The sequence below is a fragment of the Symphalangus syndactylus genome, chromosome 6 (genome assembly GCF_028878055.3).
Source record: "Symphalangus syndactylus isolate Jambi chromosome 6, NHGRI_mSymSyn1-v2.1_pri, whole genome shotgun sequence".
In the NCBI taxonomy this organism is placed as follows: domain Eukaryota; kingdom Metazoa; phylum Chordata; class Mammalia; order Primates; family Hylobatidae; genus Symphalangus; species Symphalangus syndactylus.
The window spans coordinates 115,322,541-115,347,562 of NC_072428.2; the positions used below are offsets into that span (position 1 = coordinate 115,322,541).

The 25,022-nt window shown below is 36.2% G+C and overlaps 1 long non-coding RNA gene across 1 annotated transcript; it reads right to left on the reverse strand.

Moving 5' to 3' along the window:
• Positions 1-266: 266 nt before the first annotated feature.
• LOC129484026 (uncharacterized) lies at positions 267-20,163 on the reverse strand. The gene is made up of 4 exons (XR_008658342.1): positions 20,147-20,163; positions 15,822-15,954; positions 4,471-4,508; positions 267-378 (listed from the first exon to the last, which is right to left on the reverse strand). It is a non-coding gene; the product is annotated as an uncharacterized lncRNA (long non-coding RNA).
• Between the last annotated feature and the right edge of the window lie 4,859 nt (positions 20,164-25,022).

Below are 25,022 nucleotides of genomic sequence, written 5' to 3' on the forward strand. Positions count from 1 at the left end.
TGAAGTAGGATTTTGTCAGTATTAAAAAGAAGACAAAAAATTTAAAAATTTAAACTATTGCTGATGACTCAAAGTAATACAGATGTATCTGAAACTTTATGCTGAATCTCTTTTCCTTTTTTACCCACATTGAACCAGTGCAGAAGTACTTTGGGTTGCATTTTGAAATAATGAGTTGTAAGATTAATTTATTAAAGATTTTGTGGAGTGATTAGGGAAGAAATGACATTACAGTGCAAAGCATTTAGCAATTCACTACAAAAATCCTCATGTTGTTTTCTCTCCATGCTTCCAGCCATCTCTTCTTTCCTTCTAACTCTTTTCCTCTATAGTTTTCTTTGCAATTTTCACATTGGATTCTTTATGTACATTACCCTACTAGGTAAAAAAAAGATAACTGGGTTTCCATTCTGTTTAGAAAATAGAAGCTATGGCTGGGCACGCTGGGTCATGCCTGTAATCCCAGCACTTTGGGAGGCCGAGGCCGGTGGATCACAAGGTCAGGAGATTGAGACCATCCTGGCTAACATGGTGAAACCCTGTCTCTACTAAAAATACAAAAAATTAGCCAGCCTATAGTCCCAGCTACTCGGGAGGCTGAGGCAGGAAAATGGCATGAGCCCAGGAGGTGAAGCTTGCAGTGAGCCGAGATCATGCCACTGCACTCCAGCCTGGGCGACAGAGCGAGACTCCATCTCAGAAAAAAAAAAAAAAAGAAGAAGAAGAAGAAAATAGAAGCTATTTAAAAATAAGACATATATTCTCCCTCAGTAAATATTTTGTTCATCATTTCTTGTCACAACAGGATACTTTGAAATCAGCCAGCTTTGAAAGCTATAATATTGTGAAGATAAACATCTTTTCCTGTCTACAGAGAATTAGTTACATGCAAATCCAGAATTAAGTGGAATTAATACATGCTTTCCTATGTATATGCTTCACTATGTACTGAGGCGAAAATGGAGTGTGATTCCTAATGCTGTTGCTAAGGGTTCTACGGCTTTTTGAAAGCCAGTTGATCACTTAAGCCTCAGTTTTATCAGCTTTGAAATGAAGGGGCTGACCTAGTTGGTCTCTAGGGCAGTTTACTGCCAGGAGACTCTTTCATACTTAGAGTATGCAGCTTAATCCTTGCCATCGACGTATTTTTCCTTCATGCTGGGAAAGCAAATGCCAGAAAGTAGCACATGATGAAGTGTAACACCTACAAGAGCAACATTTGAATTAGGTGTTATAGCAAATATTTGGAAAACTAAACTTAACCTCATCTTGAATGATAAGCTTGAAGCATTAAATACCCCTTAGGCAAAAGAGAAGAATGAAATCAGCATAAGCATGTCATTGTGAAAGGATTGTGTTCAAGTTGGCTTGTCTAAAGCACAGTCCACACCGTGAAGCTGTGAAATACAAGTTTTGATTGGCATGGCAGAACTGGAATTTGTCAGGTATGAAATAAGAGCAGAGAAATCTAGATTTACTTCCACAGCCAGTAGGAAGCTATTGAAAATTGTTTAAGAAAGGAATACTATGAAAAGAATAAAGAAAGCCTGACAATAACATACAGATCTAAATTTGTAGGAGAGAAGAAAAAGAGGAAGAAAATGGAAGTGAAGAAAAAAACAGTTAAACAAAAATTTTGTTACAGGTCTGGTGAATGTAAAACATTGTATTATACATAGCAGGAAGTGTTGGTACAGTATAACTGTGGAGATATCAGCATACCTGTAGAGTGTCAGTATAACTGTAGAGATACCCGTAGAGACACTCTAAATTTGAAATAATAAAATTCACAACTAAAATGGGGACAGAGATAATGAAAAGAAAGAGATAAATGTAAGGCATGTTTTAAAGTGAATTCTAAACTTTGTATGATGCCTTGATCGAATAAGATGGAAGAGCAATGAAACATGACAAGGATGTGTGAAACTATGACTGGTGAAATGATGGTGGTAATAAGGATGGAAAGGAGCTCTGGAGAGGGAAGCATTTTTGGAGAGAAGGTAATGAATACATTTTTATATTTTGAGAAAGGCAGAATTATAGGAAAATACTAAAAGGACATCTGAAATTACTGACTCAAAAATATATTGTGAAATATTTTATTCATTTATGTCTATTCATGTTTTTTATATCATGAAGATTATTTCACTTATAAACTTTAATAATGCTCCTTAAAACATTTCTAACAATTTCTAGTAATAAATATGTACACTCATACACATATATGCACATGCATACACATATATGCACATGCATACACACATACACACAGACACACACTAAAGTCAACATCCAAGTCATAAAAAAAGAATAATTAGTTTGCATAAATTGCTAATTACAATTACTTCCCATTGCAAACCCAAATCTACTACTAGAGCCAAAATAATCTTGTCAGCATAGATACAGGTTTTGAGAAGAGTACAGGTGAAGAAAAACAAAAATGAAAAACTTAAGAAGAAATCTAGCTCTTGTGTTTAATTTGCAATGATAAAGTCATCTCTAATACTTTTCTCTTGATTTTTAAACCTTGAGTATTTAAACTCACATTTCATCGACTTGAATAAAATAACTGACAATATTGTATTCAGAAATATGAAGTTATTCACGGATTTTATAACTAGAATTTCTACCTAATTCCAGTCTCTTACCTGCATCAGAATTTGATCTTCAGAGAGGGTATTTTGTGAAATTTGCAACATCCAAACTCATTCTCTTTATAACACCCATCTCCATTCCACATGCCTTTCATTTGCTCTAGGCAGGCAGCCTCTTTAACTGTCACTTGGAAGAATTCGTTAATCATCCTAAGACCCATTATTTGTATGGAGTCTGGCAGCCCCAAGGGAAAGGACCTAAAGTTACTCATGCTGTGGAGAATCATTGCATGGAGACAGGTTTGATTCAAGATTTTATGATAAAAGTCAAAGAAGAGTCCATGAAACTTCTGAAAGAATATTGCCGTAAGTGATAAAGAAAAATGATAGTAGAGAATGAAGACGGTTCCAGGGGCAGAGTGAATGATGCCTCTTGTAGTGAGTGAAGTTGTGATTAATAATGGTGGCCCAGTTCTCTCATTCCTCACTTTGACAAGAATGTGAAAATGCTTCTGATGGGCTAGAGATAGATGCCAATGCAGGAGATTGGGGGCAAATGGAGAGGAGATCGTGATGGCAGAGAGAACAGAGCTACACCCTCTGCGTAGGCTCTATCAGCCAAAGTATGTGAACTGTAGGAAGGATTATCATCAGTCTTGACAATGGCCTTTGGGTAATTGCCTGTAGGAAATCATCAAGGTTCATGGAGAAATTAATGGAGCAGTAGTAGGTAACAGAGAAGAGCCACAGGAGAAGTGCCGGAATAAAGGGTCTGTGGAAACACGGCCCACTTTCTGTATTTACAGAAAGTCCTAACAAGAGAAATGAATTTCTATGCTTGGCCAATGGGTGACTTTAAGTGTCTCTAAGAATAACCTATTGAAGTGACCTTAAGCCTGAATGAGGGCTGAGCTAATGTTTCTTAATTTTTGCTCCTCTTGCTTAATGATTTAAAACTGTTTTGCATACTTTATCTGCTCTGTTTATATCAGGAAAACAACTATCACCTCTACATTTATGTCTAAAAGCATTCATACCCCTAGAAAACCTGTCTTTACTTTTTATTAACTAGAAAGACACCAATTTACACTTTATACTGAAGTTATAGTGGTATAACTATAAAATAAAGAAATTGGGCTTATTAAGTCACATAAAGATATTTGTCTTATTCCTTTAGAGTATTTGCATGCAACTAGCAGACATTTTTTCAGTTAGGTCTGATACTTGTAATACCTTTCTGTTTAATGTCAACCATAGTTCATGTTAGTCTTATATATGCATTTCTATTGCACAAAGATATTTTCAACCCAAACTTCAGTTTAACTATCAGGACTATAAGTTATAAATGCACATTGGCGAAGCTTTTACTTTGAATAAAAATGCTAGCTTAAGTCAATCAAACATTAATCATTGAAATAAAACTTTCATTAGTTGATATAGTATTAAATGTAATATTTAAGATAAGCTTAAGAAATCTTCATTTGCTATTATTCTTAGTTATATTTCCTGCAAAATTAAACTTCTTCAGTAATTATTGTAGCTATGAGGTGAATGTAGTTCTCATTATGTAAAGCTGAATTTTCAGACTATGTGAATAAGATTGGGAGGCTATAACAAACAAAGATGATTTCTATATATTATTTCTTATTCAAATTTTGAAACACTTTCTTTCCTAAAAGCAAGAAATCACACGCAAAAAAAAATTCTCTGTTCTCCCACTGTGGTAACAGATAAAAGTGTGTCTTAAAATAAAACTGAAACTCATAGCTTGAGGAGAAAACAGACTCTTTCTTTAAATACAGACACCCACACACACACACACACACATCACACAAAATAATGGGTTTTTTGGAGCAGTATAATCTGTTCTACTTACAATCATTTTAATTTCAAGAGAGACCTCTCCGACTAGTTCTGGCAAAAGAAAAGGGAAGATTTATTTTTTAAAATAAAGATATAACAGACAATTGTACAGTTACCAAATGATAAGAGACATAGTCTTACAGGGACTGAAACTAAGAACTAGAAAAACAAGGGTTCTCTTGTCATCTCTTAGGGGCTGCATGGTCTCCCTAATCTCAGCATGTGTGATTCTTGCTCTTGCCTTTCCTTACTGCTGACTTATTTTCCTACTCTTTAATAACTTCTGCTTGCAGGTGGCTTTGGCTTGCTAGCACACCAGCCTCACCCCTGACTGCTTCATATACTTTCTATTTTTTTCTCCAAGGTGTGACCTCATAAATTAACTGTGTCAGAACCCCAAGATAACTGGCATTTACCTCTGGTTTCTCAATTCAAATTCCCAATAAAGCAATCTAAGCGATTTATCATTTTTTTTTTAAAGCTGTAGCATAGAAAATTTCTCCTGGCCCAATCACTTGAGGTGAGTTAAGGTAACATTGAGTTCTGTGACCTGACAACACCTCAGCCAGGACAGTAGGTGGGATTTCTCTGAAAAGGGAGTGGACAGAACTGGCACCCAATAATATAACATAGGTATGAAAGGAAAATAAACAGTCAGGCAAACCTGTCTCCCATTTCATTCCCAAATAAGATAGCTACACTTAAAAAATAACAACAACAACAACAAAACACTACATATTTCCCTCACAATTTGTCCATTAGGAAATTCCATGTGAGATTCAAGATCTTTACCCTAAAACAGTTCTGTTGAATTTCATCCCGGCAATGTAAATTGATACCTTATCTTCACAGGTATGGAACAAAGGTCAGAACTCATAGTCATCCCTCTGATCACCTGAGACAAACGCCTATCTGATTGCTTCCTCTGCCCTACATTTATTTTATCATATGTAAAAATGCAGATTCACTGAGCCAGATGAATGCATAAGTGGCTATTTCTCTCTCTTTCCCTCACACATGAATGGCTGATCAGAGACTCAACAGAATGCAACCATTTGCCTCATCTACCTACACCTTTTAAAAATTTCTTGCTCTGTCCCCAGTATTCACCCTTTCCCTTTTAAAGATTGAAGCCCTCAAAATCAACATTGGAGAAAGGCACAGGCCTGTTTCCCGCATGTGCCTCCTTAACCTTTGCAAAATAAATTTTTTAATTGATTGAGAACTGTCTGATACATTTTTTGGTTTACATAGGATAAAAAATTGTTACAGACTTATCTGTTACACCATTTTCCTAGTCGTTGATGAGAGAAAGATGATGTAATAGGTAAAGCACTTGATTTAAAGACATGCAGATCTCATGTATCTGGGGCTGAATTCTTTATTTATAAATTTATAAATTAAAATAACAGTACTGCCTCAGTGATACATAATATGTAAAAATCTTAATGTGGTCTTGGATCTACTCTAAATACTCAACAATGCAAAGTAATTTTCTACTTTTCCTTTCTATTTACTGAAGTGTAGGTCTCTAAATCATGGTGAACAACTTTGGCAACTCCCAATATTTTATGTCTTAAGAAAACTACAGTGAACTTTAATAAAAAAAAAATCTGCCTGTGAGTACTTTTTAAATATTTTTGGCTAACATGTTAATACAGCTATACCATGCCTATATTCTCTTTTTTAAAAAAAAATTCTACAGGCTTAGTATCTTAATAAGTTCCATTTTCAAATAAACTTGCATCAATATTTTCTTAAACTCATCACATGTACCCTTTACAACAACTCTGGGAGGAAAACAGCAATATCGTCACATCAAAAATGAGCTAAGTTTAAATAAATGACACAAGGTTTTTTTTATTCTTTCATGTATTCACTCATTCACTTATTCACTCATCTAATGAGCATTTATTGAGCACCTATTATGTGCTAGGCACTGTTTTAAAGCATATGACAGTGAACACAGTGAATATTTGCTTTAATGCCTTCTATGATTTAGTAAGAGGAAGAACCAAAAGAGAGAAAGGGAGAAAGTAACAAGGAAGAAAATGAGAAAGAAAGGGAAGGAGCCCAAAGTAATTTATAGTTTCAATGCCATCCCCATCATGCTACCAATGACTTTCTTCAAAGAATTGGAAAAAAACTACTTTAAAATTTATATGGAGGCAAAAAAGAGCCCGCATTGCCAAGTCAAGCATAAGCCAAAAGAGCAAAGCTGGAGGCATCATGCTACCTGACTTCAAACTATGCTACGAGGCTACAGTAATCAAAACAGCATGGTACTGGTACCAAAACAGAGATATAGACCAATGGAACAGAACAGAGCCCTTAGAAATAATGCTGCATATCTACAACTATCTGATCTTTGACAAACCTGACAAAAACAAGAGATGGGGAAAGGATTCCCTATTTAATAAATGGTGCTGGGAAAATTGGCTAGCCATGTGTAGAAAGCTGAAACTGGATCCTTTCCTTACACCTTATACAAAAATTAATTTAAGATGGATTAAAGACTTAAACGTTAAACCTAAAACCATAAAATCCCTAGAAGAAAACCTAGGCAATACCATTCAGGACATAGGCATGGGCAAGGACTTCATGTCTAAAACACCAAAAGCAATGGCAACAAAAGCCAAAATTGAAAAATGGGATCTAATTAAACTAAAGAGCTGCTGCACAGCAAAAGAAACTACCATCAGAGTGAACAGGCAACCTACAGAATGGGAAAAAATTTTTGCAATCTACTCACCTGACAAAGGGCTAATATCCAGAATCTACAATGAACTCAAACAAATTTACAAGAAAAAAACAACCACATCAAAAAGTGAGTGAAGGATATGAACAGACACCTCTCAAAAGAAAACATTTATGCAGCCAACAGACACATGCAAAAATGCTCATCATCACTGGCCATCAGAGAAATGCAAATCAAAACCACAATGAGATACCATCTCACACCAATTAGAATGGCAATCATTAAAAAGTCAGGAAACAACAGGTGCTGGAGAGGATGTGGAGAAATAGGAACACTTTTACACTGGTGGTGGGACTGTAAACTAGTTCAACCATTGTGGAAGTCAGTGTGGCGATTCCTCAGGGATCTAGAACTAGAAATACCATTTGACCCAGCCATCCCATTACTGGGTATATACCCAAAGGATTATAAAACACACTGCTATAAAGACACATGCACACAGAAGTTTATTACGGCACTATTCACAATAGCAAAGACTTGGAACCAACCCAAATGTCCAACAACGATAGACTGGATTAAGAAAATGTGGCACATATACACCATGGAATACTATACAGCCATAACAAATGATGAGTTCATCTCCTTTGTAGGGACATGGATGAAGCTGGAAACCATCATTCTCAGCAAACTATCGCAAGGACAAAAAACCAAACACCGCGTGTTCTCACTCATAAGTGGGAATTGAACAATGAGAACACATGGACACAGGAAGGGGAACATCACACACTGGGGCCTGTTGTGGGGTGGGGGGAGGGGTCAGGGATAGCATTAGGAGATATACCTAATGTTAAATGGAGAGTTAATGGGTGCAGCACACCAACATGGCACATGTATACATATGTAACAAATCTGCACGTTGTGCACATGTACCCTAAAACTTAAAGTATAATAAAAAAAAAAGAAGGGAGGGAGGAAAAGAGGGAAGAACGAGGGAGGCAGAAATGTCAATGAACATTTAAATTGTTTCAATAGCTTGGCTATTGTGAACAGTGTTGGAACAAACAAGAAGTGTGGAAATCTCTTCAGTATTCTGATTTCAATTCTTTTGGAGACATACCCAGATATGGGATTTTTGAATCATATGGTAGTTCTATTTTTAATTTTATGAAGAACCTTTATATTGTTTTTCCTATAGCAGCCCCATTTCACATTCCCACCAGCCATGTACAGTGTTCTAAGTTCTCCACATTCTTACAAACACTTATCTTGTTTTCTTTCTTTCTTTCTTTCTTTTTTTAATAATAACCATCCTGACAGGTACAAGGTGATTGTTCATTGTGGTTTTGATTTGTATTTCCTTGATGATTATTGACATTATGTTTCTTTCATAAAATTTTAACTTTTATTTTAGATACAGGGGGTACCTGTATAAGTTTGTTACATGGGTATATTACATGATGCTGAGGTTTGGAGTAGGGATACTGTCACCCAGTTAGTGAGCTTAGTATACAATAGGTAGTTTTTTGAACATGTTTTTATATCTCTTGGCAATTTGTGTTTTTTTTTTAGTGAAATGACTATGTAAGTCCTTTATCCATGTTTTAAATTGAGTTACTTCGGGTTTTTTTGTATTGTTTTGCTATTGATTTGTAGAACCTTCTTATATATATTGAAGATTAACCCTTAAACTATGTTTTGCAAATAGTTTTTTTTCATCTTATAGGAATGGAATTTAAGAATGAAATTCTGTTTCCTATAGCATTAAAAAAAAGTAAACTATTTAGGAATAAGCTTAACCAAGGAGGTTAAAGCCATGTTTACTGAAAACTGCAAAATATTGATAACAAATTAAATAAGGCACAAATAAATGGAAAGACATTCTGTGCTGATGGCTTAGAAAACTATTACTGTCAAAATGTTCATACTACTCAAAGTGATCCACAAGTTTAATGCAATCCCTATGAAAATCTCAATGGCAATTTTTACAGAACAGAAAACAAAATGTTAGAGCCACTTGGGAAATCAGGCAGGACAGGAGGCAGGACTAGATTGCAGCTCCTGCTTGGACAAACAGAGCGGTGTGTGGTGGCTTGCATCATAAACTTTTGCTCCAGAATGACTGCAGGAATACATTATGAAAGCCAGGAGAACCCACAGACCCTCTGAAGGAAGCAGATCGCTCCTGCAAGACCCGGGAGACACCCCAAATAATGAGTGTCCCAACTGTGAAAGTAAGAAAGGGAGATCATCTGCCCCTGAACACCATCCCCTCACTCCTGGGGAAGCTGAAGATCTAGATCGTGGGAGAAGATTCTGACCTTACCTGGAGCTGCGTCAATTTAGAGAGCCAAGTGAAATACAGGGGTAGGGGAAGCAGCAGGAAAAACCCTGTGGGCTTTCTGGGTCCCCTAGCAAGCCAATTCTGCTTGATTCACAGGGGTCCTTGGGGAGGGAAGCTAGAGGCACTGGAAAAAGGCCACAGGGAGAAGGAAACCTCTATATGAACTTTGTAACCACTTGAACCCATCGAGAAGTCTCCTGGCCAGAACTTGAAGGAGGGAGTGAATCTGGTGTGGGGACTCCACAGGAGGGGGAAGAACGAAAGTCCTATTTGCTTTCGCAGCTGGGAGGCAGGTAGCTTGGGGTAAGTTCTCAGCCCTGCTCACCCACTGCCTACAAACAGACTCAATGCTGTTGGGTGGGGAAGGCAGAGTGGGAGTGAGACTGGCCCTTTGGGTTGAGTGGGAGCTGGGTGAGGCCTGTGACTGCTGGCTTTCCCCTACTTCCCTGACAACCTGCATGACACAGTAGATGCAGCCATAATCCTCCTATGAACATGACTCCATTGACCTGGGAACCTCACCTCCATCCCCCACAGCAGCCGCAGCAAGACCCACCCAATGAGAGTTTCAGCTCAGACATGCCTAGCCCTGCCCCCACCTAATGGTCCTTCCCTACGACCCCTGGTAACTGAAGACAAAGAGTATGTACTCTTGGGAGCTCTACGGCCCTGCCCATTGCCTGCTCCTCCCCATATTACCACAGCTGATGCTCTCTTGAAAGCGCCACCGCCCTGCAGGAGGCCGACCAGCACAAACAGTGCATTAAACAACAAAAGCAAGGGACACTCACAGTCCATTTCACCCCCCTGCCACCTCCACAGGAGCAAGTGCTGGTATCCACACCTGAGAGACCCACAGACGGTTCACATCACAGGACTCTATTTAGAAAACTCCCAGTACCAGCCCAGAGCCTGGTAGACTTGCTGGGTGGCTAGATCCAGAAGAGAGATAACAGATCAGCTCTCAGGAATCCAGATCCCTAGGAAAAGGGGGTGAGTACCACATCAAGGGAAAACCCCATAGGACAAAAGAATCTGAACGACAGCCTTAAGCCCTAGACCTTCCCTCTGACAGAGCCTACACAAATGAGAAGGAATCAGATAACCAACCCTGGTAATATGGCAAAACAAAGTTCCTTAACACTCCCCAAAATCACACTAGCTCACCAGCAATGGATCCAAACCAAGAAGAAATCCCTGATTTACCTGAAAAAGAATTCAGAAGGTTAGTTATTAAGCTACTCAGGGAGGCAACATAGAAAGGTGAAGCCCAATTTAAGGAAATAAAAAAAATGATACAAGAAGTGATGGGAGAAATAGTCAATGAAATAGATAGCATAAATAAAAAACAATCAAAACTTCAGGAAACAGTGGATGCACTTATACAAATGCAAATTGCTCTGGAAAGTCTCAGCGATATAACCAAACAAGCAGAATAAAGAACTTCAGAGCTCAAAGACAAAGTCTTTGAATTAACCCAATCTAACAAGGACAAACAAAAAAATAATTAAAAAATATGAACAAAGCCTCCAAGAAGTCTGGGATTATGTTAAATGATTAAACCTAAGAATAATTGGCATTCCTGAGGAAGAAGAGAAATCTAAAAGTTTGGAAAACATATTTGGGGTAATAATTGAGGAAAACTTCCCTGGGCTTGCTAGAGACCTAGACATCCAAATACAAGAAGCACAAAGAACACCTGGGAAATTCATCACAAAGAGATCATTGCCTAGGCACTTCATCATCAGGTTATCTAAAGTTAGGATGAAGGAAAGAATCTTAAGAGCTGTGAGGCAAAAGCACCAGGTAACCTATAAAGGAAAACCTATCAGATTAACAGCAGATTTATCAGCAGAAACCCTACAAACTAGAAGGGATTGGGGCCCTATATTCAGCCTCTTCAAACAAAACAATTATCTGCCAAAAGTTTGGTATCCAGCAAAACTAAGTTCATAAGTGAGGGAAAGATGCAGACTTTTTCAGACAAACAAATGAGCAGAGAGAATTCACCACTACCAAGCCAACACTACAAGAACTGCTAAAAGGATCTCTAAATCTTGAAACAAATCCTGGAAACACATCAAAACAGAACCTCTTTAAAGCACAAATCTCACAGGACCTATAAAACAAAAATACAATTAAAAAACAAAAAACAAAAAACCAAGATACACAGTCAACAAATAGCATGATGAATGAAATGGTACCTCACATCTCAATATTAGCTTTTAATGTAAATAGCCCAAATGCTCCACTTAAAAGAGAGTGAATTGCAGAATGGATAAGAATTCACCAACTAACTATCTGCTGTCTTCAAGAGACTCACCTAACACATATTAGACTCACATAAACTTAAGATAAAGGGGTGGAAAAACATATTCCATGCAAGTGAACACCAAAAGCAAGCAAGGGTAGCTATTCTTATACCAGACAAAACAAACCCTAAAGCAACAGCAGTTAAAAAAGACAAAGAGGGCTATTATCTAATGACAAAAGGCCTTGTCTAACAGAAAAAATCACAATCCTAAATATATATGCACCTAACACTCTATCTCCCAAATTTATAAAGCAATTACTAATAGACCTAGGAAATGAGATAGACAGCAACACAATAATAGTGGGGGAATTCAATACTCCACTGGCAGCACTAGACAGGTCATCAAAACAGAAACTCAACAAAGAAACAATGGATTTAAACTGTAGCCTGGGACAAATGGATGTAACAGATGTATACAGAACATTCTTCCCAACAATCGCAGAATATACATTCTGTTGAACAGCATATGGTACTTCCTCCAAGGTAGACCATATGATAGGCCACAAAATGAGTCTCAATAAATTTAAGAAAATTTAAATTATATCAAGCACCCTCTCAGACAACAGTGGAACAAATCTGGAAATCATCTTGAAAAGGAACCTTTAAAACCAGGCAAATACATGGAAATTAAAGAATCTGCTCCTGAATAATCATTGGGTCAAAATGAAATCAAGATGGAAATTAAAAAATTATTTGAACTGAATGACAACAGTGACAAAACCTATCACAGCTTCTGGGATACAACAAAGGTGCTGCTAAGAGGAAAGTTCATAGCCCTAAACACCTATATCAAAAAGTCTGAAAGAGTACAAACAGACAATCTAAGGTCATACCACAAGGAACTAGATAAGCAAGAACAAATCAAACCCAAACTCAGCAGAAGAAAGGAAATTACCAAGACCAGAGCAGAACTAAATGAAATTGAAACAAACAAACAAACAAACAAAATACAAAAGATAAATGAAACCAAAAGCTGATTCTTTGAAAAAATAAATAAAATTGATAGCCCATTACCAAGATTAACCAAGAAAAGAAGAGCAAAAACGCAAATAAACTCAATTGGAAACAAAATGGGAGACATTACAACTGACATCAAAGAAATACAAAAGATCATTAAAGGCTACTGTGGACACTTTTAAATACATAAACTAGAAAACCTAGAGGAGATGAATAAATTCCTGGAAAAATACAACCCTCCTAGCTTAAATCAGGAAGAATTAGATACCCTGAACAGACCCAAAAAAAGCAGCAAGATTGAAATGGTAATTTAAAAATTTCCAACAAAAAAGTCCAGGTCCAGATGGATTCACAGCAGATTTCTACCAGACATTTAAAGAAGAATTGGTACCAATCCTATTGACACTATTCCACATGATAGAGAAAGAGGGAACCCTCTCTAAATCATTCTATGAAGCCAGTATCACCCTAATACCAGAAAGGACATCACAAACAAACAAAAATCCTACAGACCAATATCCCTGGTGAACATAGATGCTAACATCCTTTATGAATTACTAGCTAACAAAATCCAGCAACATATGAGAAAGATAATTCACCATAATCAAGTGGGTTTCATACCAGGATTCAGGGATGATTTAACATATGCAAGTCTATAAATGTGATATACCACACAAACAGAATTAAAAACAAAAATCACATGATCATCTCAATAGCTGCAGAAAAAAATACATTCAACAAAATCTGGCATCCCTTTATGATCAAAACTCTTAGCAAAATTGGCATAGAAGGGATATATCTAAATGTAGTAAAAGCCGTCTAAGACCAACTCACAGCCAACATAATACTGAATGGGGAAAAGTTGAAAGCATTCCCTCTGAGAACTGGAACAAGACAAGGATGCCCACTCTCACCACTCTTCTTTGACATAGTACTGGAAGTCCTAGCCAGAGCAATCAGACAAGAGAAAGAAATAAAGGGCATCCAAATCAGGAAAGAGGAAGTCAAACTTCCTCTGTTCACTGACGACATGATTGTTTACCTAGACAGCCCTAAAGACTTCTTCAGAAAGCTCCTAGAATTGATAAAAGAATTCAGCAAAGTTTCCAGATACAAAATTAATGTACACTATTCAGTAGCTCTTCTATACACAAATAGTGACCAAGCTGAGAATCAAATCAAGCACTCAATCCCTTTTATAATAGCTGCAAAAAAATTAAAATACTTAGGAATATACCTAACCAAGGAGGTGAAAAACCTCTACAGGTAAAATGACAAAACATTGCTGAAAGAAATCCTAGATGACACAAACAAATGCAAACACATCTCATGCTCATAGGAGGGTAGAATCAATATTGTGAAAATGACCATGCTACCAAAAGCAATCTATAAATTCAATGCAATTCCCATCAAAATATCACCTTCATTCTTCAGAGAATTAGAAAAAAGAATCCTAAAATTCATATGGGACCAAAAAAGAGCTCACATAGCTAAAGCAAGGCTAAGCAAAAAGAACAAATCTGGATTACCTGATTTCAAACTATACTATAAGGCCATAGTCACCAAAACAGCATGGTACTTATATAAAAATAGGGCCAAAAATCAATGGAACAGAATAGAGAACCCAGAAATAAATCCACATACTTACAGCCAACTGATCCTCAACAAAGCAAACAAAAACATAAAGTGAGGAAAGGACACCCTATTTAACAAAGGGTGCTGGGATAATTGGCAAGCCACATGCAGGAGAATGAAACTGGATCTTCATATCTCACCCCATACAAAAATCAGCTCAAGATGGATCAAGGACTTAAATCTAAGACCTGAAACTATAACAACTATAAAACTATAAAAATCCTAGAAGATAACATTAGAAAAATCCCTCTAGACATTGGCTTACGCAAATATTTCATGACTAAGAACCCAAAAGCAAATGCAATAAAAACAAAAATAAATAGCTGGGACTTAAAGGAAAGAACTTTTGCACGGCAAAAGGAACAGTCAGCAGAGTAAACCAACAACCCACAGAGTGGGAGAAAATCTTTACAATATATACATCTGACTAAGGACTAATATCAAGAATCTACAACAAACTCAAACAAATTAGCAAGAAAAAAACAATCTCATCAAAAAGTGTGCTAAAGACATGAATGCATAATTCTCAAAAGAAGATACACAAATGGCCAACAAACATATGAAAAAATATGCAACCTACTAATGATTAGGGAAATGCAATTCAAAACCGCAATGCAATACCACCTTACTCCTGCAAGATGTCCATAATAAAAAAAACTAAAAAAAAATAGATGTTGGTGTGGATGTGATGGACAGAGAACACTTCTATATTGCTGGTGGGAATGTAAGCTAGTAAAACCACTGTGGAAAACAGTATGGAGATTCTGTAAAGAACTAAAAGTGGAACTACCATTTGATCCAGCAATCCCACTATTAGGTATCTACCCAGAGAAAAAGAAGTCATTGTACAAAAAAGATATTTGTACATGCATGTTTATAGCAGTACAATTCACAACTGCAAAAATGTGGAACCAACCCAAATGCTCATTAATCAATGAGTGGATAAAGAAACTGTGGTGTATAGATACAATGAAATACTACTCTGCCATAAAAAGGAATGAATTAATGGCATTCACAGTGACCTGGATGAGATTGGAGACTATTATTCTAAGCGAAGTAGCTTAGGAATGGAAAACCAAACATCGTATGTTCTCATTCATAAGTGGGAGCTAAGCTATGAGGATGCAAAGATATAAGAATGACACAATGGACTTTGGGGACTCAGGGGGAAAGGGTGGGAAGGGTGTGAGGGATAAAAGACTACAAATTGGGTGAAGTGTATACTGCTTGGGTGGTGGGTGCACCGAAATCTCACAAATCACCACTAAAGAACTTACTCATGTAACCCAACATCATCTGTTCCCTAGTAACATATGGAAATAAAAAAATCTAGTAAAAAAAGATTAAAATTCATATGGTACCACAAAAGACTCTGAATAACCAAGAAACTGGGAGAAAGAAAAAAATATTGTGAGCTACCTTAGGTTGAGGGGCTATGAGAAAGACCAGGGCAGCAAGAAGTATGTGTTGCATAAAGTTTTCATCCAAGTCTTTCTTCCCAGTGATTCACAGCAGGCTTATGTTTCTCTGAATCCAGAATCCTAAGAAAATTCTGTCAAAAAATTGGGAACATGAGAAAAAGCATTACAATTATCTTGAAATAATTAAAGCTTTACAGTCAACACAGAGAAATTACTGATTTGAAGGAAAGCACTATGCCACATTGAAAGCAAGAGCAGGAAATGTTGACATCCAGAATCAAAGGTTAAGTAGACATTTTCTGAGAACAGCATAGAAACACTTAGGTTAGAATCTGCCACAATCTGACCAATCAATCTTGCTTATTGCTGCTTCGGTGCTATGCATGTTCATGACTCACCCTTGGCAGAAAACAGGGTCATGAACATGCATACCAATAAAATGGATATTAGTTTGTATACATACTATAATTTATACAAATCTTATAACAGTGTTTCAAGAATTAAGATGCTTAGGGAGTAAAATAATTTTAACCTTGCTAAAACATCTCACTGTTCATATTTGAAAACTAGCCAATGATATTTACTGTTGTTTTCTAGTTTTTGAAACTTTGCTATAGGCTGAACATCTTTTTAAATATTATTAAACAATATTTTCAAACTAGAAGGAATATTAAGATCTATATTTTGAGTAAAAAGTATGAGGAATATTTGAAGTAGTTTATGAATAACCTACAATTTAGGGAATTCTTTTATTTTTCATTCCCAAATCCCAAAGATTAATATCTGATGGGAGTGTGGCAAAACTCACATGTATTTCAAGTAATCCCTACTGTTTTCTGTACCTTACCTCAATGTACCTTTTCTTTCATTTTCACAAACAGCATTCAATTGTTTATTTTCCATCATATCTGAACTTACTTTTCATCCGTGGCTACTTTTCTGTTTGCCTATTGGTTGAGTTTTTCCTATGATCACTAACATTGATCTCTTTCCACAAGACACTAACACTGTTTTCAACGGTGAAGCAGAAGAATTTTCTGTTCCAGGCATATATTTGCTTACACACCTAGAAGTTTCTGTTATTAAGCTGTTTTAGAAGCCTCTTGAAGTTGCTAAGAATGAACTGCTTTATGCTGTATAAACCACTTTATTTTTGTTCTTGTTTCACATTGGCTATTACAGACACTGGCATTTTGCTGTAAGAACAAACATGATCATTCATTTTCTTTCTGTTGAAATTCAATGATTATCATATGACTAGAACCTTCCACCTTAGGGAAAGGCTTGCTGTGTCATGTCCTGAAATTCCAGAGTTCGTAGCTTTCTATTGTTTGGGTCCTTACTCTGGAACACTCCCTTTCATTATTTTGAAAAAATAATAAGCAACATCTTTTTGTAATAACTCCAAATGGACTAAAATAAGTGTTTGCAAGCCATTTTTTTGGTTGAAATGGGAACATTTAATAAACTCTCCAGAAAAAAAGCCCACTAATGATTGTTTGATAAATCTGATCATGTATTGAACAGAAGAATACCAATGACAAAGTTGGTGCCCCTTTTTAACCCATAAAATATGAAATAGCAACACAAACACATGTATTCAGGTTACTGTGTGTTGGAATCCAAAAAGCTTGTTCATGTGCATTATCTTACTTCATTCTTGGTGGGGAACAGGGTGAACTCAGAGGTCGTACTATAATAATTTATTAATTATTTTCAGATGTGAAACAGAAGCTCAGGAAGTTGAAATAATTTGTTCAACTTCACACAACTGGTTAATAGCAGTGATGAGACTCTAGTTAATTTATGTATTGCAATATAATATTTAATGACTTGACCATATGGTATTAGCATTTAATAGCACCATTCTAGGCACTGGAAATACAAACATAAATAAGATGGAATTTCTAGTTTCATGTAATCTTAGTTGGTATTTTCTTTTTAAATATGTGTATTGCTTTTCTTCTTGGACTGAGCAGTCATGATCGAACAATATGATTTGGGGAAATAAACAGTTGAGTGAAACACAATATGCTACCACACTGTGGTTTCTCTGGACCACAGTATGTGATAATCAAGGTGATCCTGGATCCGGGGAGCCAGCCTGAGGCATGTGATGGCTGCATCACATTCAGCCAGTCCTGATGCCTCCATTGTAGTGGTTCACATTCTATTAGAAGAAATTTGTCAGGTCACTCATGATTCTTTTTTTTTTTTTTTTGACAGGGTCTCACTCTGTTGCCCAGGCTGGAGTGCAGTGGCATGATCTCAGCTCACTGCATTCTCCACCTCCCGGGCTCAAGCTATCCTCCCACCTCAGCCTCCCAAGTAGCTGGGATTACAGGAGCATGCTACCACGCCTGGCTACTTTTTTTTTTTTTTTTTTTTTTAAGAGAAGGTATTTTGCCATGTTGCTCAAGCTGGATTAATGATTCTTATGATTTTTACCTTCCCTCTAGATCTCAAGTGTTTTTTCTTGAGCTGTTTTATTATTAATGGATTGACTGATTTGTACAGCTTTCCCACCTAATTGATTTTTGCTGTATATGTGAGTGTCAAATGTTTGAAATTACGTCCTAAGTCTGACAGAAACCTATGAAGCTTTAATGAGGCTCATGGCCTAATGTTGTTCAATACTGTCATAAATATTAGTTCTTTTACCACTATACTCTCTTTAAATATAAATATAAAATAAACTGACACCTTTATTCAAATCATCCCCTGACTTATAGCCTAGGGCAAAGATATTTTCTGTGATACACAAATATCTAGGATTTCCCAATCAGTATATAAGGCAGATGCATGATGGATTTAGACAAAACCATCATTTAGCAATTGAATTATCCTATTTGAATGAAAATAGTACAGTGTTTTATATTAGTTGCTTTTTGTTTTGTCACTAATATAAACCTTTGAAAAGTAAACTGTGACTACATAAATGTGGGCTTACCATGAATAGATTTGTGTTTGTGCTATAAATTGTCGTTTCTGGGATTTTTTTGAATTACCAAGTTTTATATGCACAATCATCTTTGCAAATTAAAGTGTAGGTTTCTTTAACCAGCTTGTGAAATATTTTATTTTATTTTTCCAATACTATCTTACTCATAGAAAGGAACAAAATAAATATATCTTAATTATATTATTTAAAATGCTTAAATGAGGGAATAAGAAAAGGTACTAAGGACTCTTCTTAGAAGCCATTTCTGAGTGTTTGTGGTATGTGTAGTTCTCTACAGCACATAAAATAATACATCAGGTACACATAAAAGTAAAATTTTTATATCAGTATTAGTTCTGGGGTGGTTTATACTTCATGCTGGGAAGGTTAATCGTATAATGGAAATATGTATTTTCCGGCACTAAAATACAGATTCAAAGTCCCAATTGATCCCATACTGTGAAATTGTGACCCTTTTTTATGTGAGGTTGGCAGCTATGTATTTATTGTTTTAGACACAAAATGTACTCTGGGTACAGGACCTATTTATCCACAACATAAACTGAAAACATTGACCAGGAATGCTACAGCAAGTATTCTCAATAACTGCTATTTAGAAAGTCAACTACCACTGTCCCTACAATGCAGTACTTATCTGTACTAGTCTTTCTTCATTTATCCTGTTTCATTTCCATTGATCTCCTTCTTTTCCAGTCTACTTATTAATCTTCCTCAAAAAGCAATTGCATTAAAAAAGCAAAAAGGTAAATAAATGAAGCAAGACTCATATTCCTGTTGACTCATCTCAATATTTAGATTCTGGATGATTAAATCCAGATGTTAAGTTTTTTTTTTTTTTTTTAAAAAGGACTTGACCAGGAGTTGGAAAACTGATTATGGCCTCATTGCCTCAAGAAATTAGCTCTTTGGCTTGGGAAGAACACTTTTTATTTATGGATCCCATTTCATCATGGTTTGGTATATAAATCTTTCCAGTTCTAAATCTATCATTCTGTAACTCAAAATATCTCAGTCCTCTTCTCTCTGTTTCCATAAGAAAAAAATGTTAGGGGCCTGAATCATTCAGGAAATAGATGGCACTCTCAAAAAAGTTAATGAGACAGCCTCAAGGGGCTACTTACAAATATGTGAGCAAAGAAAACCAAAAAACAATGTTGATGCATTCTAGAACTAACTCCAATTTGAAGCCATTATCACACTTAGGCTTGACTAATGATAAAGACTAAGGTAAAGAGAAAGAGCAGTTATTAGAGCCTGCAAAGAAAGAGCTTTGGAGAGGGCTGCTTAGCAAGAGCTATGGGCTTCAGTGGAAGTTTGCAGATACGGCCAACTGAAGACTAGTTGAGGGAATACCTCCTTACCTCTCTTTCCTCCCAGTTTGAAATTTCCTGTCAGTTCGTCCTATTGGTTAAACCTAAAAGGAATTAGAAGGCAAGGCATTCCAGTTGATACAGTCCATACAGGTCAATTTTGTGGGGCATTGAGTGGGGTGGAGAGTGGATTTGGAGTAACTTACAAAGAACATTCAGCTCAGGGTTATCCTACCAAAAGATGGAAGAGAAATCTGGACACAGTGATGAGTAGATGGTATTTTCTGGCAAATCCTCATCTTCTGGATGTTAGCAGCCTAGTTCACCATGACTGTAAGCTTTAGCAGGAACTTCATATGTGGCTGAGAGAGGCTGTTCTCACAGACTGGAGAAGGTGGTAAAAAGGAACAGGGATCAGAAAGAATTTACTTAAGTAATTTTTCCCTAATGATTCCTTTTATATATAATTCATCACTTCTTACTTTGTAAGAACAAGTGCTCTAAAGATTACTATCATAACTAACATATTTGATTATCCCGGTGCTCTCCTTTTATAATGAAGTGGATATAAAATGATCAGAACAGGATAATTTTGTAATGAAGAAAAAATTCCATGGGGCATACTTTCTCATCTGTAATTATTCTACAAATGTCTACTTTGCATGAAAAACAACACAGTTTTAAGGCATGCAAAGCTGTGTTAATGACCAGCTATATTTCCATAAAAGCAGATGCCAGGAAAGTATAGTAAGGAAGTAAAACCAAATTGAGTTTACAATGAACACCAAAACTGGACTGTCTGCTTTTGAAAAAACTGAGCAGACTATGTAAAATGAATGAATAAATATGCACATAGTTAACCATAGCTTATAACAAACAGCGAATTCACCAGAAACCTCTTTATTTCTATGTGTTTAAATTTGCTACTGTAACCACGAGATGTTATTTTAAACATAGATGTCTCAGAAGATCTTTTATGACGAGGTTTTCAATACACTCAAAATGGAGTGCACGTTGTAATGCTTGTTGAATTGCAACAAGATGCCTTCGCTGTTAATTTTGGGAGAAGCAATATGTAGCTCCAAATCAAGTGGGTGCGCAAAATAAAGACTGGAAGAAATTGATTACCTCTCGTTTTTCTTTATTTCCCAGGTGACAACATTCATCGCTTTGCTGCTGTACTTAACCTAGCAAAAACGCATCTGATCTCTTAAAAAAATGCCTTCCTTTATGTTGTGAGAGAGTCAGGAATTGAAATTTGATTAACCCTCTGCTGAACCAGAATGATTAGAAAGCATTTCAATTTGAATCCAATGTTGTACAGGGATTCTACTAAGGTGTAGATGATTTCATAAAGAATGCCAAGGCCTCATTTTGTAGTGTATCTTGCCAGAACCCAGATATGAGGCCATCTTGGATTTCATCTGAGGAAATACAGGGGCATTTCACAATTGATAACATCCTAGATTTTCTAGCATTCTTATCTCCATAAAATTCTTTCATAATCATTATTTTATTTTACACTTATAAAATGAATAGGGCAAAGTTTGTTTTATCCATTTGAAAAAACTATGAAAGTGAGACACACTTATTAAAGAAGCTAGATTTCCTTTACCTACATAATTTTAACTTGCTTGATTCCAGGCACTTGATCATCCACTTCCATGTTTTCATACTTAACCCACTCAGCATCTCTGTGAATGCAATGCCACCTACAATACTTTACATGTGAAGAAAATGAGACTCAGAGAGGGAAGATCATTTTCCCAGTCAATAAGCCTGAGTGACTATCTACACGTAGCCCTGCATCTCTCAGAGCCTGGACCCTTTTCATTATTCTTTAATGTCACACAAAGTACTACTGATAGTAACAAAAACACTTTTACTCTGACACCAGAATAAAGCTACAAAATATGAATATTAAGAGCAAAATTACATTATGCATAAGATAATTATATATTTTATACTTTCTCTAAATTCTTGGTATTTTATTATTTTATTTTTATTTTTTGCCTTTCAAACTTTAAATTTTTTTAAAAATAGTAACCTAACTCTCCATCTTTAAAGTAAAGGAAGTAAAACAGGTCACTATGCTTTACCTAATTCTATGTCTTTGGATTAGAAAAAAAAAATTTGATAGTTAGGGTTTTAAAAACATTGTCCAAAAGGACAATTCTATCACAATGAGCAACTGTTAGCTACTGATATGGTTTGGATTTGTGTCCCCACTTAAACCTCATGCTGAACTGTAATCCTCAGTTTTGGAGGAGGGGGCCCAGTGGGAGGTGATTGGATCAAGGGGGCAGATTTACCTCTTGCTGTTCTCATGATAGTGGGTGAGTTCTCAAGATACCTGGTTGTTTAAAAGTGTTTAGCACCTCCTGCTTCTCTCTCTCCCTCTTGCTGTGGCTATATTAAGACATGTCTTCTTCCCCTTCACCTTCAGCCATGATTTTAAGTTTCCTGAGGCCTCTTTCCTGTACAGCCTGCAAAACCATGAGCCAATTAAATCTCTTTTCTTTATAAATTACCAAGTTTTAGGTATTTCTTTTTTTGAGACAGAGTCTCGCTCTGTTGCCCAGGCTGGAGTGCGGTCACATGATCTCCACTCACTGCAACCTCTGCCGCCCAGGTTCGAGTGATTCTCCTGCCTCAGCCTCCCAAGTAACTGGGACTACAGGTGCATGCCACCACACCCGGCTAATTTTTTGTGTCTTTAGTAGAGACAGGGTTTTACCATGTTAGCCAGGATGTTCTCAAACTCCTGAGCTCAGGCAGTCTGCCTGCCTTGGCCTCCCAAAGTGCTGGGATTACAGGTGTAAGCCACAATGCCCGGCCTATGTATTTCTTTATAGCAGTGTGAGAATGAACTAATAAAGTTACTATTATTAATACATTAAATTTTCTACTCTAACCAATTGCAGATAACTGAAAATTAGGATAACCTTTTTATGAAATGTAAATAATTTTTTTTATTTTAACATGGTTTTCAGTCACACCATATCCCTTAAGCATATTTCCGTATTTATAAATACTTATACTAGCTTAAAAAAAAAAAAAAACGTATATCCTTTGCTTTGACTCAAATATCCATGCAGAACCCTGACAGGTTATTAAAGGCCATATTTATTGACTTGTTGAAATTATATCTGTTAGCCTTTCATGCATATGAAGAGTAAGAATTACTGGTAATGAACTTTTCAAAGAAAAAATATTCTTTGCTAACCATGGACTAGGCATCAACAGAGAGTGCAAAAACTACATAGTGGAACAAATTATGTGTGCATATGAGGTAATTTATCTTGATTATATGTGATTTTCAATGTATCATCTGTTGAATTAACTCCTAAAATTTATGATTTATGTCATAAAGACACTTAATAAGAAAGAAACTTTTAACTCTCTCCCGATGGCTAAGATTGAATACATTCATACCAAATTGTTTTCCTCTTCTTCCTGATTACAGAGCTAGAGCATATTTTCCTGCCACCATTAGTTTTGTGTTTCCATGGAATTTGAGCAAAACTCATGCACTTCTCTCCCAGGATTAATCCATACAAATCACATCTAAAATTATCTTTCCCCATTCGTTTACTGAGCAAAATGGACTTCAAGGACCTAAAGGAGGTTAATACCACAAGATGGAGGAGCTTGAGTCTGAATCATTGTATGTGAAGTCATCTGCCAATTACATAAATTGAATTCCTGGTGAGTGTGAAATACACATGTAGCCACGTAATTTTGGAGTGAATGTTACAGAAATTTATTCACCCTGCCTAATACACTCCTACCATTTCAATTAATTAGTTCTACTGTATGTTTAATGGGATGAAATGTAAGTATATGTTTTTATTCTATATTATCTATGTTATGCATAACATATAAATTTCTAACATAAGCGTCACTATTGAGTCCTTTCAACATTGTTCCTTATGGTTATATAACAACATTTTAATGCTTAATAGTAATGAAGAAAGGAGTTCACAGTCATTATAGTTTATCTTGTTCTTAAGTTTTCATCTATATATTCAAGTGATGGGATGCTAACTCCAGTTCTTGCCACATAAAGTGCAATATCTTTAAAAGTTCCTTGATCAACAAATAGTACTTCTAAATCACTTAGTGGTTTTATCTGAAAAAAAGATGTGTGTGCATTTTTTCATGTGTTTTTTGGCTGCATAAATGTCTTCTTTTGAGAAGTATCTGTTCATGTCCTTTGCCCACGTTTTGATGGGGTTGTTTGTTTTTTTCTTGTAAATTTGTTTGAGTTCATTGTAGATTCTGGATATTAGCCCTTTGTCAGATGAGTAGGTTGCAAAAATTTTCTCCCATTTTGTAGGTTGCCTGTTCACTCTGATGGTAGTTTCTTTTGCTGTGCAGAAGCTCTTTAGTTTAATTAGATCCCATTTGTCAATTTTGGCTTTTGTTGCCTTTGCTTTTGGTGTTTTAGACATGAAGTCCTTGCCCATGCCTATGTCCTGAATGGTATTGCCTAGGTTTTCTTCTAGGGTTTTTATGGTTTTAGGTCTAACATGTAAGTCTTTAATCCGTGCTTCCAGTTTTTGCCCATTCAGTATGATATTGGCTGTGGGTTTGTCATAGATAGCTCTTATGATTTTGAGATACGTCCCATCAATACCTAATTTATTGAGAGTATTTAGCATGAACGGTTGTTGAATTTTGTCAAAGGCCTTTTCTGCATCTATTGAGATAATCATGTGGTTTTTGTCTTTGATTCTGTTTATATGCTGGATTATATTTATTGATTTGCGTATGTTGAACCAGCCTTGCATCCCAGGGATGAAGCCCTCTTGATCATGGTGGATAAGCTTTTTGATGTGCTGCTGGATTCAGTTTGCCAGTATTTTATTGACGATTTTCGCATCAATGTTCATCAAGGATAGAAATGCAAATCAAAACCACAATG